This window comes from Humulus lupulus, chromosome 8 (genome assembly GCF_963169125.1).
Source record: "Humulus lupulus chromosome 8, drHumLupu1.1, whole genome shotgun sequence".
NCBI lineage: Eukaryota > Viridiplantae > Streptophyta > Magnoliopsida > Rosales > Cannabaceae > Humulus > Humulus lupulus.
In genome coordinates this window covers 174,158,532-174,174,840 of record NC_084800.1, presented here as the reverse complement: position 1 = coordinate 174,174,840, position 16,309 = coordinate 174,158,532, and positions in this window count along the sequence as shown.

Genomic DNA, 16,309 nt, shown 5'->3' with positions numbered 1-16,309 from the left:
TGAATTTGAATGCCCCAACCTGGTAGCCGTCGCTTCCCATATATGTGGCAACCATATTCTAAAATAATCTGTCCATTTTGCATAGTTATGCGTCTCTCTTACGAATGGCAGGATCAATCTTGAAGTTTTCATCGTCCTCTATTTCATGAATGACACGATCACACGTACCACCATCGATATTAGGTTGAGAAATAATGTTATACACGAGTATTTCCTTCCCTTTTCCCGTGTCCACCCCTTCCCTCTCCTTCTCAACAGGTCCAAGTTCAGCAGTTGTTTTGAGCAATTGTTTTTGTACTAACATTGCTTTGGTCTCCTTGTCGGATCCTATCGACTTAGTCTGTGAATCAGCCAGTTCAATAACTGCTTTGGCCACATTGTTGTGTTCACTAGGGGGTGCAACTGTAGGTTGACAATCATTCAAATCATGCTCCATTTCCACATCGTTGTTGTCGTTGTATGAAAGGGGATTTTTTGCATAAGAATCTTCAACTTCATTCATAAAACCAACAACACACTCGATCAACATTGGGTCACTCCGACTCCAAACCTTTGTCCACCTTGTGCCATCATTCAACTGTAGGTTCCCCTCTATAGGGTCGTCAATGAACTTCCTTCCATCCCCTCCGTGACACTCCTTCTCTTTACGGGAGTCGGGAATGGCAGGACCACCCATAGTTGAACTTATTGGACGACTCAAGCTTTTACGTAATCTTTCAAATTCCCTAGACATTTTCCTTTGAATCCCCTCTTCTAATTTAACAATTTTATTCTCCTGATCGATCATTTTCTTCTGCAGTGATATAACCATAGTACATAGAGATGAGATCGTGGCGGGAAACTACAACTCAACCAACCCATCCTGCAATTCTAACATTGGTATCGACAAAACCAAATAAATAGAAAAAAAGCATTAATTATTAGAAATGAAAAACTCACTCACTATAAAAATTACTAATCCTAGAAAAATCCATCATCCACTTATTGTGTTTGACTGAAACCCCCCTTGCTGCTCTACCCAATCAAGTACGGCCTTGAAATCATCTTCAGACCAAACATTTAAAGGGAAGAGGCTTCTATCAACATAGCCTTCCTTCCAGGCAACGTGATGACAATAAAACACCTACAGAGTGTACAAAGACAAAATATATTTAATACACTAGTGTATGGTATAACAATTACATCACCTAATTATTAACAAAACCTACCTGCAAAAAGTAGATGCATCCTCCCACAAACTAGGTTGGTTTGGCACGAAACTGTCGAAGGCTTTTCCATAGTTACTTGTACGACATTGAGGCCCAATTAACTCGAGAGACAGTTGCAATGTCTTTTATGGAAAGTATAGGACCGTCGAACTCCCGTGAAATTTTTAGTCCCTTTTTCCGCATCAGAAAGGAGGAGACAAGGAACAAAAGGAAGTCTTGAATGAAAGACATGTTCGTTGATTGATTTTCTTTTAGTTTAACCTCTAGAACTGACATAGATAATCTTTCCCCCTTCTCATTCGACTCATTGCCACTAACACTATCCACTAAATCTTGAACTTCGTCCTTAACACCCATGGTAGCAGTAAAATTTTTACTATCCAACTTAAATTGTTTTCCATGGACATCCAAACACCCATCTTCAACGTTGAACCTGGACACCAACCATGTTATCAGATTTCTTCTAACGGTACAATCTTTCATCCCCAGAAGTATGCTGAACCCCATTTCTTTTACCACCTCTTTCTGTTCCCCATTCATATTGGAAAAAAATTGAGAAAAGCCTATGAGGCGAGCATCTGTAATCCAATTTCTTTGGATCAACCATTTCGAAATCTTGTCCAACAGCCGACGATAACCTAACACAAGAAACATAAGTAAAATAGTCAAACAAAAATAAAAACTACTAATTACTTTTCAATATGGAAAACAATTCACCAATCAAAGAATTCTACAATCAATTCACAACATAAAATGCACAAACTAACCCTACAATCAAGCCACTAGCAGCTTTTAAATTCCAAAAATTTTGTCCAAACTTGGTGCATCAAATTTAAAAAAATATATATATATATATATAAATTGGAACCACAACTTCAAAGCAGACTAATAATTTGAGATAAAAATGAAACACTGTGCATAACCATCAATCATGTCCAAAAGAGTGTGCATTTGATAATAAACCAAATGGGGGAGAACTGACAAATACTTCAATCAACTTTTCAAATATGATCAATAAACCTTTTCAAATTTTAAGCTTTAATCCAAACATAATTCTTTCTAAATTTTCATTTTCAAATCAACTCGCCCGTCCATCCCTCTTTTTTTACTTGGAAGCATCTTAACCTTCTCATATTATTCAAATTAAACTCAACTTCATTGAAGAGATAAAATAACTCTGAGAGAGTCATCAACAATGGAAGTCTTGTACCAGATCCTGAAGAGAAATTTTATTTCTCTGAGTGAGTTTGACAAACAAGGCTATGTGTTGAAATGGGAGAATGGAGTTTTGAAAGTTCTAAAGGGCTCCATGATATTCATGAAAGGGATGCAAAAGAATGGCCTGTATTCTCTGATTGGAGAAGTGGAGTAACAATTGAAGATGAGGATCAAGCCTTGTTACTACTGAGTTCACTTCCTAAGTCTTATGAGAATTTCAAAGAAACTTTGCTGTATGGAAGAGACACTTTGACTCTTGATGAGGTTCAATCTGCTTTGAATTCAAGGGAGTTGAATCAAAGGAAGGATGCTAATATTCAGAGTAATGGTGAAGGTCTCACTGTTAGAGGGAGATCTGAAAAGAAAGAACATCAAAAGAATGGGAAGTCTGGCAGATCAAGATCCAAGTCTGCATCAAGAAAATCAAATTCGAATACTATTAAATGCTATCACTATCACAAGGAAGGACATATTCAAAGGCTGTGTCCAGAAAGGCTTAAAAATATTGCAGATACCTTTGTGGCTTGTGATGGATATGAGTCCTCAAATGCATAACTGGTATCATCTTATGCCTCAGATGATGAATGGATCCTGGATTCAGGATGTTCATTCCATATGACTCCAAATCGATCTTGGTTTGAGTCTTTTAGACAAGAAGATGGTGGAAAGGTACTGCTTGGTGACAATAAATCATGTAAAATGACAGGGAGAGGTAATGTGAAAATTAGATTTCATGATGGCATTAAAAGAATGCTAAAAGATGTTAGGCCGGTACCTGAGTTAAAGAGAATCTGATATCACTAGGAATGCTTGATGATCAGGGTTTTCAGATTAAAGTTGAAAATGGCATAATGAAGGTTTTAAAGGGATCTACGATTGCTATGAAGGGGACCAGAAAGAATGGAATTTACTTATTGGAAGGCAAGACTGTTGAAAAGTCTGATGCAAATATTTCAGAACAGAAGGTGAACAAAACTACTCTATGGCATATGAGGCTCGGGCATGTGAGTGAGAGGGGATTGGCTAAGCTACACAAGCAAGGTTTGTTGGGAAAGGACAAGCTTGAAGAGTTAGATTTCTATGAGAATTATGTATATGGGAAGGCTTGTAGAGTTAAGTTCAGTGTAGGGCAGCAAAGAACAAAGGGGACACTTGATTATATCCACTCGGATCTTTGGGGTCAGCAAGAGACCCCTCACACTCGGGAGCCAGGTATTTCTTAATCTTTGTTGATGATTTTTCCAGAAAGATTTGGGTTTATATTCTGAAGAATAATAATAATGTATTTGAGATATTCAAGCAATGGAAAATGCTCATTGAAAACCAAACTGGTAGAAAAATAAAAAGGTTAAGAACTGACAATGGCCTAGAGTATTGTGCATATGTGTTTACTGAATTTTGCAGTAATGAAGGAATAGCTAGACACAAAACTGTTGCTATAACCCCACAGCAGAATTGTCTAGCTGAAAGGTTCAACAGAACAATTTTGGAAAGGGTGAGGTGCATGATGTTAAGTGCAGTGTAACGACCCAAAATTACTAATAAGGCTTAAGGGCCTTGATTAGTGTGCCGGGAGGGCACAATTGGAAGTTATGTGAATTAATGGTGAAAATGCATGATTATGTGATAAGCATGCTCATATGATTATTTGGATGTATGAGATGCATGACTATGAGTATTAGTATGCATGTAGACCCTTTATAGGCTATAAGGGTATATTTGTAATTTTGGCCCGTTGAGGGCATAAGTGTAAATATTTGTGATAAAGTGTTGAGACCACATTATTATGTGGATATATTTACAACTTGTGACTCAAGGCGATCCTAGTGAGCGGTTTAGCGAAAAAGTCATGGTGGGGATTTATACCCGGCTCGGGGTGAGTCTGGGGGTATTTCTGGGAATTTAGAGAATATATTGGAGACTATTTGTTATTGAGGAAAATTATTGGTGATTATTTAGGTGTTAGGATGTAAGCGGTAAATATTTGAGACATTCGAGGAATTAGTGGGAATTGGGAGTAATGACCAAAATGCCCTTAGAATGATTTAAACGTTTAGTTATTATTGGGAGGGTAATATGGTCATTTGGTTTATAAGGGATAAGAGTTATATCTGTCTTTATGACTTAGTGGAATGTTTAGAGTATAGTAGAAGCTGACAGAAAAGGGAAAGAGACAAAAGAGAAGGAAAGAAAAGAAAGGAAAACAGAACTCCTAAGTTACCCCTTCTCTCTCTCGGTTCATCATTCTTCTTGCACCATTTCTTGTGGATTCTTGGAGCTGTGGTTTAACCTGAGGTTCTTGGTGAAACTAGGAGGTCCTATTGGAATTCACTCCAATTGAGGTAAGTTTCAAGGTTCTTTTCTTGAGTTTCTGGTTTTAGCTGAAATGGTTTTCTAAACTTGAGTTTTGGATGGAATCAAGGGGGATAAGCTTGAGGAAGTGAAGGGCTTGAGGCTGAAAGGATACTAGAGATAACCTAGGTCAAAATTCTGCATTTAAGGCATGGAATTCTAGCTTTAAAGTACTGAAGTTTCCGTTGAGTTTTTGAGCTTTAAGCTCAATCATGGTGGTTTCTTTATTTTGGGGTGCATGTGCTTAAGTTTCATATGGTTGGATCATATGGGGTGAGTTATAGATGATGGTAGGCTTTTTTTCGTGTTTGGTTGAGGTTTGGAAGGATTTTAGAGAGTTTTGGCTCGAGGAAGTTCGAAGGGGAGAATCAGGGTAGTGTCTAGTTGTGACTAGCACTGTAGCGCTAGCCTTAGGGCGCTACAGCGCTAGGCCTTATGGTCAGAGAGCTTTTTGGCTCTGTTTGTAGTGCTATAGCGCCCTCTTTATGGCGCTGTAGCGCTACCCTATGTCCAGAAGAGGGGTTTTGAGTTATTTCCTAGGGTTTTTGCCCAGGGGCTCGAGGTTTGATTCGACCACTCCGTTTGGTGAAATTAGGGCTTCCCGAGGGCTTGGGTGGTCCCAAGGCTAGGATTTGGAATTGAAGTTTGGTGATGATTCTGATCTATGGCTGTGACTAGGTGTGCTCTAGGGCTCAGAAGGGATCGTGCTTGAGGGTCAGTTTCATTGATTAAAGTTAACAGAATCAAAGGTAAGAAAACTGCACCCGGTTATGTGATTATATTGGGACTAAGAGCTCCCTATATCTGTAAGATGTCATAGATGGTATTATGCCATGGGACATGTGATAAACGGCCTAAGAGTGCCAGAATCAATATTTGCACACAGGGCGCGGCTCGGCCACTGGTAGATGAGGACAACTTGATATTCACTGAGCTCGGTTTAAGCGGGCCGGAGTCAGTGGGGTGAATAGGGGGTGCAACCTAAGGGCATCGACCCTGGTTATTATATGTGAATTGATTATTAATATTAATTGGTAAGCTTGGTATGCTGAATGCCTGCTTATATGGATATTTTGGATTGTTGAGTATATGATTATACTGTATGAATTATCTGACTGTTTGATTGATGATTATGCTCTGTTATCGTGTTTTCTTGCTGGGCCTTGGCTCACGAGTGCTACGTGGTGCAGGTAAAGGCAAGGGTAAAGTGGACTAGTCCTGAGTGGGAGAGTTTTGAGGCTGAATGTACATAGTTAGCTGATCGGCCGCCACAGCTGAGGAGTGAAACAGGACAGGAAAAGCCTAAATGTCTATTTTGCCCTTAGAGTGGCTAATAGCTGTACTTTTATCCTGAAATTTTGTAAACTGTCTTTCAACATTATTACTTTTGGGATCCCATGTTTGAAAGAATGTTTGATTATATGAAATTAAACTTTTGTGACCGAAATCTTTTAACCCTAGTTCAAGTATAGTTTCAGTAACACGTTTCTAACTAAATGATTTGATTAGCAAGTCTTGCACTTTTATAAACACACAGTGTAACGACTTTGGCTATCCAGGGCATTACATGCAGGCTTACCTAAAGTGTTTTGGCCAGAAGCTGTCAACACAACTGTGTATTTGATCAATAGATGCCCATCCACAGCTTTGGGATTCAAGACCCCTGAGGAAGCTTGGTCTGGACATCCAGCAAAGTGTGAAAATTTGAGAGTGTTTGGCTGTGTCTGTTATGCTCATGTGAGACAAAAAAAGCTAGAACCAAGGGCTGTGAAATGCATTTTTCTTGGCTACTTGGAAGGTGTAAAAGGTTACAGACTTTGGTGCATGGAATCTGGTTTTAAAAAATGCATTGTGAGTAGAGATGTGACTTTTAATGAGTCTGAAATGGGGTATAAGCAAGAGAGTGTACAAAACAATTCGGAAAGGAACAATACTGAGAGACAAAGATCTCAGGTTGAGGTGGAGACTCTCAGATTTGATACAAATGATAGAGATCAAATGGAGACAACTGAATTGAGAAGTGATGCTACTGAAGGTACAAGTAGAGGTCAAGAAATTGAAGATCTTCATGACTACAGGTTTGCCAAGGATAGAGTGAGAAGGGAAATCAAGCCATCAGAAAGATCTGGATATGCAAACCAAGATTTGGATATGCAAACCTTATTGCATATGCTTTTAATGTTGCTGAAGAGGAAATAGAGCAAGAACCACTGAGTTATAAGGAAGCTGTGAATAACAAGGATAGCCATGAGTGAATTGAAGCAATGAGAGAGGAAATGAGATATTTACACAGAAATGAAACTTGGGAGCTGATTGATAACACTGTAAAGCCTAAAACTGTAAAATGTAAATGGGTGTTCAAGAAGAAGGGTATCCTTGGGGTTGAGAAGCCTAGATTCAAGGCTAGACTAGTTGCAAAAGGTTTTTCACAAAAGGAAGGTGTAGATTATATTGAGATTTTCTCACCTGTAGTTAAACATAGATCCATTCGAATTGTGTTAGCTCTAGTTGCTTATCATGACTTAGAACTAAAGCAATTGGATGTTAAAACTGCTTTTTTGTATGGAAATTTGGAAGAAAGAATTCTGATGAATCAACCAGAAGGTTTTGAAGAAAAAGGGAAAGAGAACAACGTGTGTTTACTAAAAAGGTCATTGTATGGACTTAAGCAGTCCCCAAGACAATGGAACAAGAGATTTGATGAGTTCATTGTAAGTATCGGGTTCAAGAGAAGCAACTTTGATACTTGTGTGTATCTAAATCATGCAAATGGTGGTGATATGATGTACTTGCTATTGTATGTGGATGACATTCTCATCGCAGGAAAGGACGTCAAAGAAATTGACAAATTGAAACAGAAATTGAAAAATGAATTCGACATGAAAGATCTTGGACCAGCTAGCAAGATTTTGGGGATGGGGATAAAGAGAAATAGAAAAAGTAAGATGCTGTATCTAACTCAAGAAGGATACTTAAAAAGGGTTCTAGACATATTTGGAATGATTAACTCCAAGGCTGTGGTAACACCTTTGGCTCAAAATTTCAAACTCAGTGTGACTCAGAAGCCTCAAGATGATGCTGGCAGAAACTATATGGCAGCTGTACCTTAAGCTAGTGCTGTAGGATCAGTCATGTATGCCATGGTCTGTACAAGACCAGATTTGACTCATGCTCTTAGAATGGTGAGTAGGGCAAGCTCTTAAATGGATTTTAAGATACATTAAGGGATCCATCACTAAGGGTTTGGTTTTTGGTGGAGAGAAACAAATCTGGAATAACTTGAACAATGTTAAAGGATATGTTGATTCGGATTATGCTGACTGTTTGGACACTAGAAAATCTATTACTGGGTACATTTTTACTATTTTTGGTACATCTGTGAGTTGGAAGGGTACATTGCAGAAAGTTGTAGCTTTATCTACAACTAAGGTAGAATATACTGCTATAATTGAGGCAATTAAAGAACCTTTGTGGATGAAGGGACTGATTAAAGAATTTGGGATTAGGCAAAGAGCTATGACAATATTTTGTGATAGTCAAAGTGCCATTCAGTTGTCAAGGAGTCATGTCCATCATGAGAGGACAAATCATATTGATATTAAGTTGCATTTTATTAGAGAGATCATTCAAGGAGGGACTGTTTTGATTGATAAAATATCTACAGAAGATAATCCTGCAGACATGATCACAAATACCAAGCAGTAAGTTTGAACACTGCTTGGATCTTATTGGACTAAAATGCAGCTAAAGACCTTCGGGGCCAAGGGGAGCAAACTCAAGGCAAAGTTATAATCGGGTGGAGAATTTGTGGAAGTAATTAGAACCTTTTCCATATGTCATATTGTAACTAGCTAATCCTAATATTGACAGTTAAGTTAGTTACTGGTCCTAAGCTTTATATATTTGTACTCTAGCTCATTATTAAGTAATGTAATTCATATTTGAGCGTGAGAGAGAAACAGAACAAATTAGAGAGTTCTTGATTTGAAAGAGTAGCTTGTAGTGTTTGTAACTTGAAGCTTGAAAGGAATAAAGATATGTGTTGCTCTCCGAGGAAGTAAGTCATTGCACAAGGACTGAACCTCGTTAATTCTTGTCTTTGTTATTTTTTTGTTTACTGTTATGGTTTTGGTGGTTTATCTGAGACCTCTTACTAAGGTTTTCTCTGTTCTTGTGAGCTATAAAATTATGTTCTTGCACAACAAGGTCCATAACAATTCTGCTATCAATGGTTGCCAAGTTTGATCTCGAATTGGAACAAATGGATGTTAAAACTGCCTTCTTATATGGAGAACTGGAAGAAACCATTTACATGAGACAACCTGAGGGATTTATAATTGAAGGAAAGGAAGACTTTGTGTGTAAACTGAACAAGTACCTATATGGTTTAAAGCAGTCTCCAAGGTAGTGGAATTAAAGATTTGATGAGTTCATAACTCGCATCAAGTTCAGGATGAGAAAGTTTGATAACTGTGTCTATTTCAAGTTTGCCTTGGATCATAATTTTGTTATTTTGTTGCTATTAGGATGTAGATGACATCCTAATAGTAAGAAATAACAAGGATGAAACAGACAAAGTAAAGGCAGAATTGAAAAGAGAATTTGAAATGAGAGATTTGAGTGGAGCTAAAAGAGTATTGGGTATAGAGATTAAGAGAGATAGAGACAAGAAGCTACTATTTCTATCTCAAGAGAACTACCTAAACAAAGTCTTAAACAAGTTTGGTATGTCAGATGCTAAACCTGTGATAACACCCTTGTCCCAACAGTTACAATTTCGTATGGATCAAGCTCCTAAAAGCAAAGAAGATAAGGAGTTCATGTCTGAAGTTCCCTATGCAAATGCAGTAGGTTAACTCATGTATGCCATGGTATGCACTCCACCTGACCTTGCATACTCAGTTAGCCTTGTAAGAAGATTTATGGAAAATCCTGGAAAGGCACACTGGCAGGCTCTAAAATGGATCCTAAGGTACATAAAAGGGTCAATTGGAAAGAGTCTAATATATGGAGGAGCTGAGGGTCACCAGGAAAACACTGCTATAATAGAGGGGTTTTGTAGATTATGATTTTGCTGGTTGTTTGGACACCAGAAAATCCCTCACAGGCTATGTATTTACTGCATTTGGGACTGCAATTACCTGGAAAGCTAGTCTTCACAATATACTTTGCATTGTCCACCGCTGAAGCAGAGTATATTGCTTTGACAGAAGCTGAAGCTTTGTGGTTAAGGGGAATAGCTCGAGAGCTGAAGCTGCCTGATCAAGTTATCACTGTCCATTGTGATAACCAAAGTGTTATTCACCTCTCAAAGAACCAGGTTTATCACGAAAGGACAAAGCATGTGGATGTGAAGCTACATTTTGTGAGAGAGACTATTGCTGAAGGAGCTGTGTTTGTGAAGAAAGTCTCCACTGAGCATAATCCCTTTGATATGATCACTAAAGTTCTACCAAGCAGCAAGTTTTTCTACTGCTTGGACCTTATAAATTTGAAGTAATGTCAGCTAGTCTGATGTCAAAAAGGGCAGTCACTCTGATCTTTGCTTAGTTATGTAGCCAAGGTGGTGATTTGTTGATTAGTTGGTCCACATAACTAAAGCCTCTAATTCCTAAGCTTTTCTATTTTAAGGTTGTAGTTGAAATAGTTGTAACAAACTACTAAAAATAGTGTGCTGTCCATTCCTAAAAACCAATATAATAGCTCAGCTACTCTTTAGCATAGGCATCGATTTTTTTTTTCAATTCTCTCTCTAGAAAAACTCTCTGTAATCTGAAACTCATCTTGAGAAAGAAAGTGAGTTGTAACCAAGATTGGATTGTGATCAATAAAGTCACTTTCATATTCATTTTTCTCATGATTGTTCTTTACTTGTTTGATTAAATTTCTAATTGCATTCTTAAGGTTTATTGCTTTAATTCAATTATGAGTTTCTTGTGTATCAATTCTGTGATACTTTGCACAACAAAGTCCAACCTCACTTCACGAAATCTCAATGAAAAACCAAACCATAAAATTCAAACACAACTCCAAACAAGACCCAAAGTTCTAAACCATAAAAATTAACAATCTCAACAACCACCACTTTTGCGATTAAAATGATGCACTTGAGCAACAAAGAAAATATCAACGCCCTCATTCCAACGTCCACTTTAGAAATCTAGAGCAATTTGTTTTTTTCAATGACATACCACGTAAAGAAAAATAAAATAGATTGTACTCTTAAATGTACAAACGACAACTACATTGCATTACTAACAATTTTACGTAACAAGTTAGCTTTAGTAACGTATCAAAGGTTGTTGCTCGGGTAACATGTAATTATCAAAAGCAAGATGCAGAAATAGAAAAATGGTATTTACTCAATTTATAATAAAACTTAATCACTACCATAAGTTTCTCCCATAGTGATCAATTTTGACATATGTACCTAGAGTGGGTGTGTGTGTCTTCAAGTTAATATTCTAGGCTACCAATAAAGGCGTCTCATTTCTTTTATCAGCATGCTTACATTAAAATTTACAAATATTAAAATGACTTAATCCAAGTAAAAGCACAAACCTGAATCTTTAATACATAGAAATATGTGGTCAACAATAATACAACGACCAGAGCATTCTATGGACCTTTGCAACAGATTGAGACAACATAGTTCACAGTTCAAATAATAACTTGGGAAACAGAAAGATATTTTTTTCTAATTGAATAAAGGGATCAAGAACATGTTGACCAATTCGATTAACATCTCCTCTATCTAGACAAACGTATAACACAGTCCTAAATCGAAGAAGAGCACCTAATCCTGCCACATTCTTATACATCAGCATCATGGTACAAGTTTCATACATTAAGTTCAACAAAGTTACATAACAAACTCAAAAAAACATAATTTTTTTAAAAAAAAAATCAACATTATCACAAATTTCACTTACATTAGCTTCTCCAGCTATTCCTTCGATAAAGCGCTCAACACAAAAAAAACCTCGCTTTGCACCATCATCATCTTCCTGGTTTATTCTCTCTTCTGACCTTGCACCAAATTTAATTGAAAACCCACAACATAAAAGCCAAGCACAACATAAAATACTTTGCCTAATTGTAACTCAAGCCCAAAATAGTGTGCATTTCACGGTAAACATAACGAAGCACAACTGATAAGTAGTTCACTCAAGTTTACATTGATATTTTTTCAAACTTCTTTTAAAAGTCTGAGCTTCAATCCTATTACAACTAATCCTATATTATCAGTTCACAAGCAACCCTATTGTACTCATCTCTTGTTTATTCTCAGAATCATCTTACCATTCTCAAATTGGGCAAATCAATCTTCAACTTCAAACATAAAGTCCAAATTTTTTATTTAAAAAAAAAACTCTTTCGTAAAGTCGAACACGAAAGATCCCAACTTTTAAATTTTGTGTATTGCCATACAAATTACTTACTCAAAAAAAAAAAAAAAAGAATGTATAATCAAGAAATCGGTTAGAGGAAACTCACCATGAATGGAACAACTACACGAACCCGAGCACTAAAGCCCCAAGAAAATGTCGACCTCCTAATTAATGACCATTCCTTCAACCCAAAACCGTGAAGCCACTCCACTTATTCCTAACGAAATTTGGCTTCAGAAAATGTGAATGATAACTCAGGGGAGGGAATGAGCGACACGAAAGAGAACATTAAAAAAAAAACCCCACAAACTTATCGACCAAGCCAATGAACGCCTCGAGCTTCAATTCAAACCAAGAACCCAATACAAATATTCCTCATTGGGGGGTTTTCCTCTTCAAATAATGTCTCTTATCAGAGTCGGGGGAGGGGAATAACCTTGTTCGGTTAGTCGGGGGAGGGAAACAAACTGATTCAGTTTTCACAAGTTTTTTTGAAGAAAAAAATGAAGTTAAGGCCTGAAGATAAATGGTAGCTAGTTAAAGGGTCCATATGTGGGGTATTTCAGTATTTTTCCACAACCAAAGCCTTCAGATTAAATCCACCCGTTCAATCTAAAAAGTGCACACATTCGACGACTCACATTTATTGAAGGACTAAGTCCTCCCAAAGAAACTGAGAGACTTAAGAAGTGCCCTTTTTATTATTGTACTTATCTTTTTTACTCTACATAAACAAATTCAAATCAATTTTTTTGTTCTTGCTTTTTTCTTTTTACATTTTTTTAAATATCATGACTATTTTTTCCTTGTTTGGGTTAAGTAACTAATAACAATCATGTTTTCATGTATGATCTTTTGTTTCAAATTTAGATGTTCCCATCAGAGTAACCAATTACTCATTTACATTTTCATATCAGATTTTTTTTTTCTTCAAATTTAAATATTTACATCAGGGTAACTGGTTACCAATTCATATTTTTTATATCTATTATTTTCTTTCCAAATTTGGATATTCCTATTAGGGTTACTAGTTACCCATTCAAGTTTTTATATCTAATTTTTTTTCTCCAAATTTGGATGTTCTCACTAGGGTAACTGGTTACCCATTCACATTTTCATCAGATTTATTTTTTCTTCAGATTTGAATGTTGCTATCAGGGTAACTGGTTACACATTTGCGTTTCCATATCTATTTTTTTTTTCTTTCTGAATATGGATGTTCCTATCAGGGTTAACAGTTACCCATTCAATTTTTCATATAAATATATATATATATATATATATTCCCCAAGATTTGGATGTCCCCACTAAAATAAATGGTTACATATTCACATTTTTATATAATTTTTTTTCTAGATTTGAATGTTCTCATCAGGTAACTGGTTATCGATTCACGTTTTCATATTTTTATTGTTATTTCATTCCAAATTTAGATGTTCTTATAAGGGTTACAGTAAAAGGAAATTGCTGAAAAAATTGATTTGATTTTTTTTTTTTACATATAGTGGAAAAAACTATAAAAAAAAACAATTCAAATAATAAAAGATAATAAATAATAAAATAGTAAAAAAATTATGTAATGTTAAAATATATGTGTGAAAAAAAAGAACAAAAATGGAAGGAGAAAATAATAAGTACAAAAAATGAAGAAAAAAAAAACAGAGGAAAGAAAACTAAAAATATATGGAAAAAAAACTGAACAAAAGAAATGATGATGGAAAAAAAAGAAAAAAAACAGATGAATGAATAAAAATGAAAAGAAGAAGAAGAAGAAGAAAAATAATGGAAAATAGAAAGAAAAAATTGGTAGAAAAAAATGAAAGAAAAAGAAAAAAATGGAAGAATAAAAAAAGAACGAAAAAAAGCTCATATGTGTGAAAAAAATAGAAGGAGAAAAGAATAAATAAAAAAAATGAAAATAATAGAAGAAAATGAAAAAAAGAGGAAAAAAAAGGAAAGAAAACTGAAAATATAAGAAAAAAATAATATAAATGAAAGAAAAAAATAGATAAATGAATAAAAATGAAAATAAGAAGAAGAAGAAGAAAAAAAAGGATGAAGGAAAAAATTGGTAGAAACAAATGAAAAAAAAAAAAGAAAAAGGAAAAAATGGAAGAAAAAGTAAGTAAGGAAAAAAAAGAAAGAAAAAAACTAAAAAAATAATAAAAAATGAAGGAAAAAATAAAAAATTGCAAAAAATAAAATAATACATTCAAAATAAAAGAAAACATAATTATGATAAAAAATGTGGCATAATTATATATTTTTTCAAATTTATGGGAAAGAAAATCCCATAAATATGAACTTTCAAATCAAAAAGCCATAAAAAAATTCGAAAAATTAAATGTTCATATTGTTGTAAAACGACCTTAAAAAACCCATAAATATGAAAAAATCCCTAATATTTTTCTAGCAGGTATTATTTCAAAAATAATATTTCAATATAGCGTTTTTTTACTATTATTATTAGAGATATTTTACACCAGTATACCTAAAAAATAAATTTAATTATTTTTATTCAATAAAAATCACTAGCCAATTTGAAAACAAGTTTTACCCAATTTGTAAATAATTCCCTTTGTATACTCCAATTTAAAAATAATTCATCCCAAAAATGCGAGTTTAATTACCTAAAAAAAATCGGCATTTACTAACTCAACTTGGAAAAAGTGAGAGCATGCTCGCTAGCTTAGGGATGCACACAAGGTGTGGAATTAGTGGGGAGTCCTCCCTCATCCCCGTCCCCATTAATAATTTTAATCATCGTGGGGCGAGGAATCCTTGTTGGGGCGAGGAATCCTCAGGAAAAGAGGATTCCATATATTTAAATAATGAGTTAAACTATTCACAATAAATTAAAGTTTAAGGAATCTTTAATTAATTACTGTTAGAACGGTTTACTAGTATTATGAATACACACGATCTAGATACGAATCACTGATGTTGTCTAACATCTTAGTGAAGGTGTTATGTAAAATTTGATTGTATAGAAATGGACTCCGTTATACATATTTTTGGAGTATCACTATCCATCGTCCCAGATCATGCCTAGGGCCTAGTCAATTGTAACTTTCTATAATTCTTGGGTCAAGCCCAATAACTTAAGCTCACACTTAAATGTAACCCTAACTCTTCAATATAAATAAGAGGAGTAAGGACCAAGAAGAGGGGGATGGGATAGAAAAAAAGGGTGGTAGCATTTTACATAGAGAGCTTTCCATCTTCAATGGTCCCAAATGGCTAAAAGCTAAATACAAATGTAATCCATGACTTGCGCGATCAATGACAGTGGCTAAGTAGATGTAGGCCATCTTTTTGGGGATAAACCACTACAAAACTCTCTCTATCCATTATTTATGGGCGCTAGAAACATCTCATATACTTTATTTAGCTCTAAAAAATATTCTCACTATTATTCTTTGAGTGCTAGATGAGTTCACAAAAAAATGAGTCAACATTTTGGTGCTTTCATTGAGAGCTGAACATAAGGAAAGCGATGTTGGTGTCATCGAAATTCACCCCAGCAACAGGCTACCCCAAACCATCTCTGTTCAGCAATATTTCAGACATACATTGTAATGTTCCAAAATTCCTAATAAGATTTATTGCCTTGATTAGGGGCCAAGAGGGCAAGATTGGAATATTATATGAATATTATGCAAATTTATTAGATATTGATGTGACTATGTGAATTGCATTGGTTATATTATTATATAGCTGATTATGCATGTTTAGGTGTAGTAAATGTGCGAAACAGGCCCCCTTTTATTTAAATGGGCATATTTGTAATTTTGACTCATTGAGAGTCTAATTGTAATTATATGATATTCTGTGATTGAGACCACATTATTATGTGGATATATTTGAGATATTTGGCAGGATTCGGTCATTTCGAGCAAGATAGTGGTTTAGTCGCAACGGGGAATTTATACCCGGCTTGGGGTGAGCCAATGGGTATTTCGGTAATTCGGTGAGTTACTGGGACTCACTAGTGTATGAGTCATATTTTGGGATAATTAGTGATATTCTGGGTTTAGTGGAATTAACTGGGAATTTTAAGTGTAATGAGAAACGAGAGTGCAAAATGATGGTTTTTCCCTTAGTAGGCTTTGAAGGAGAAGTTTTTCCTTGAGGGTATTT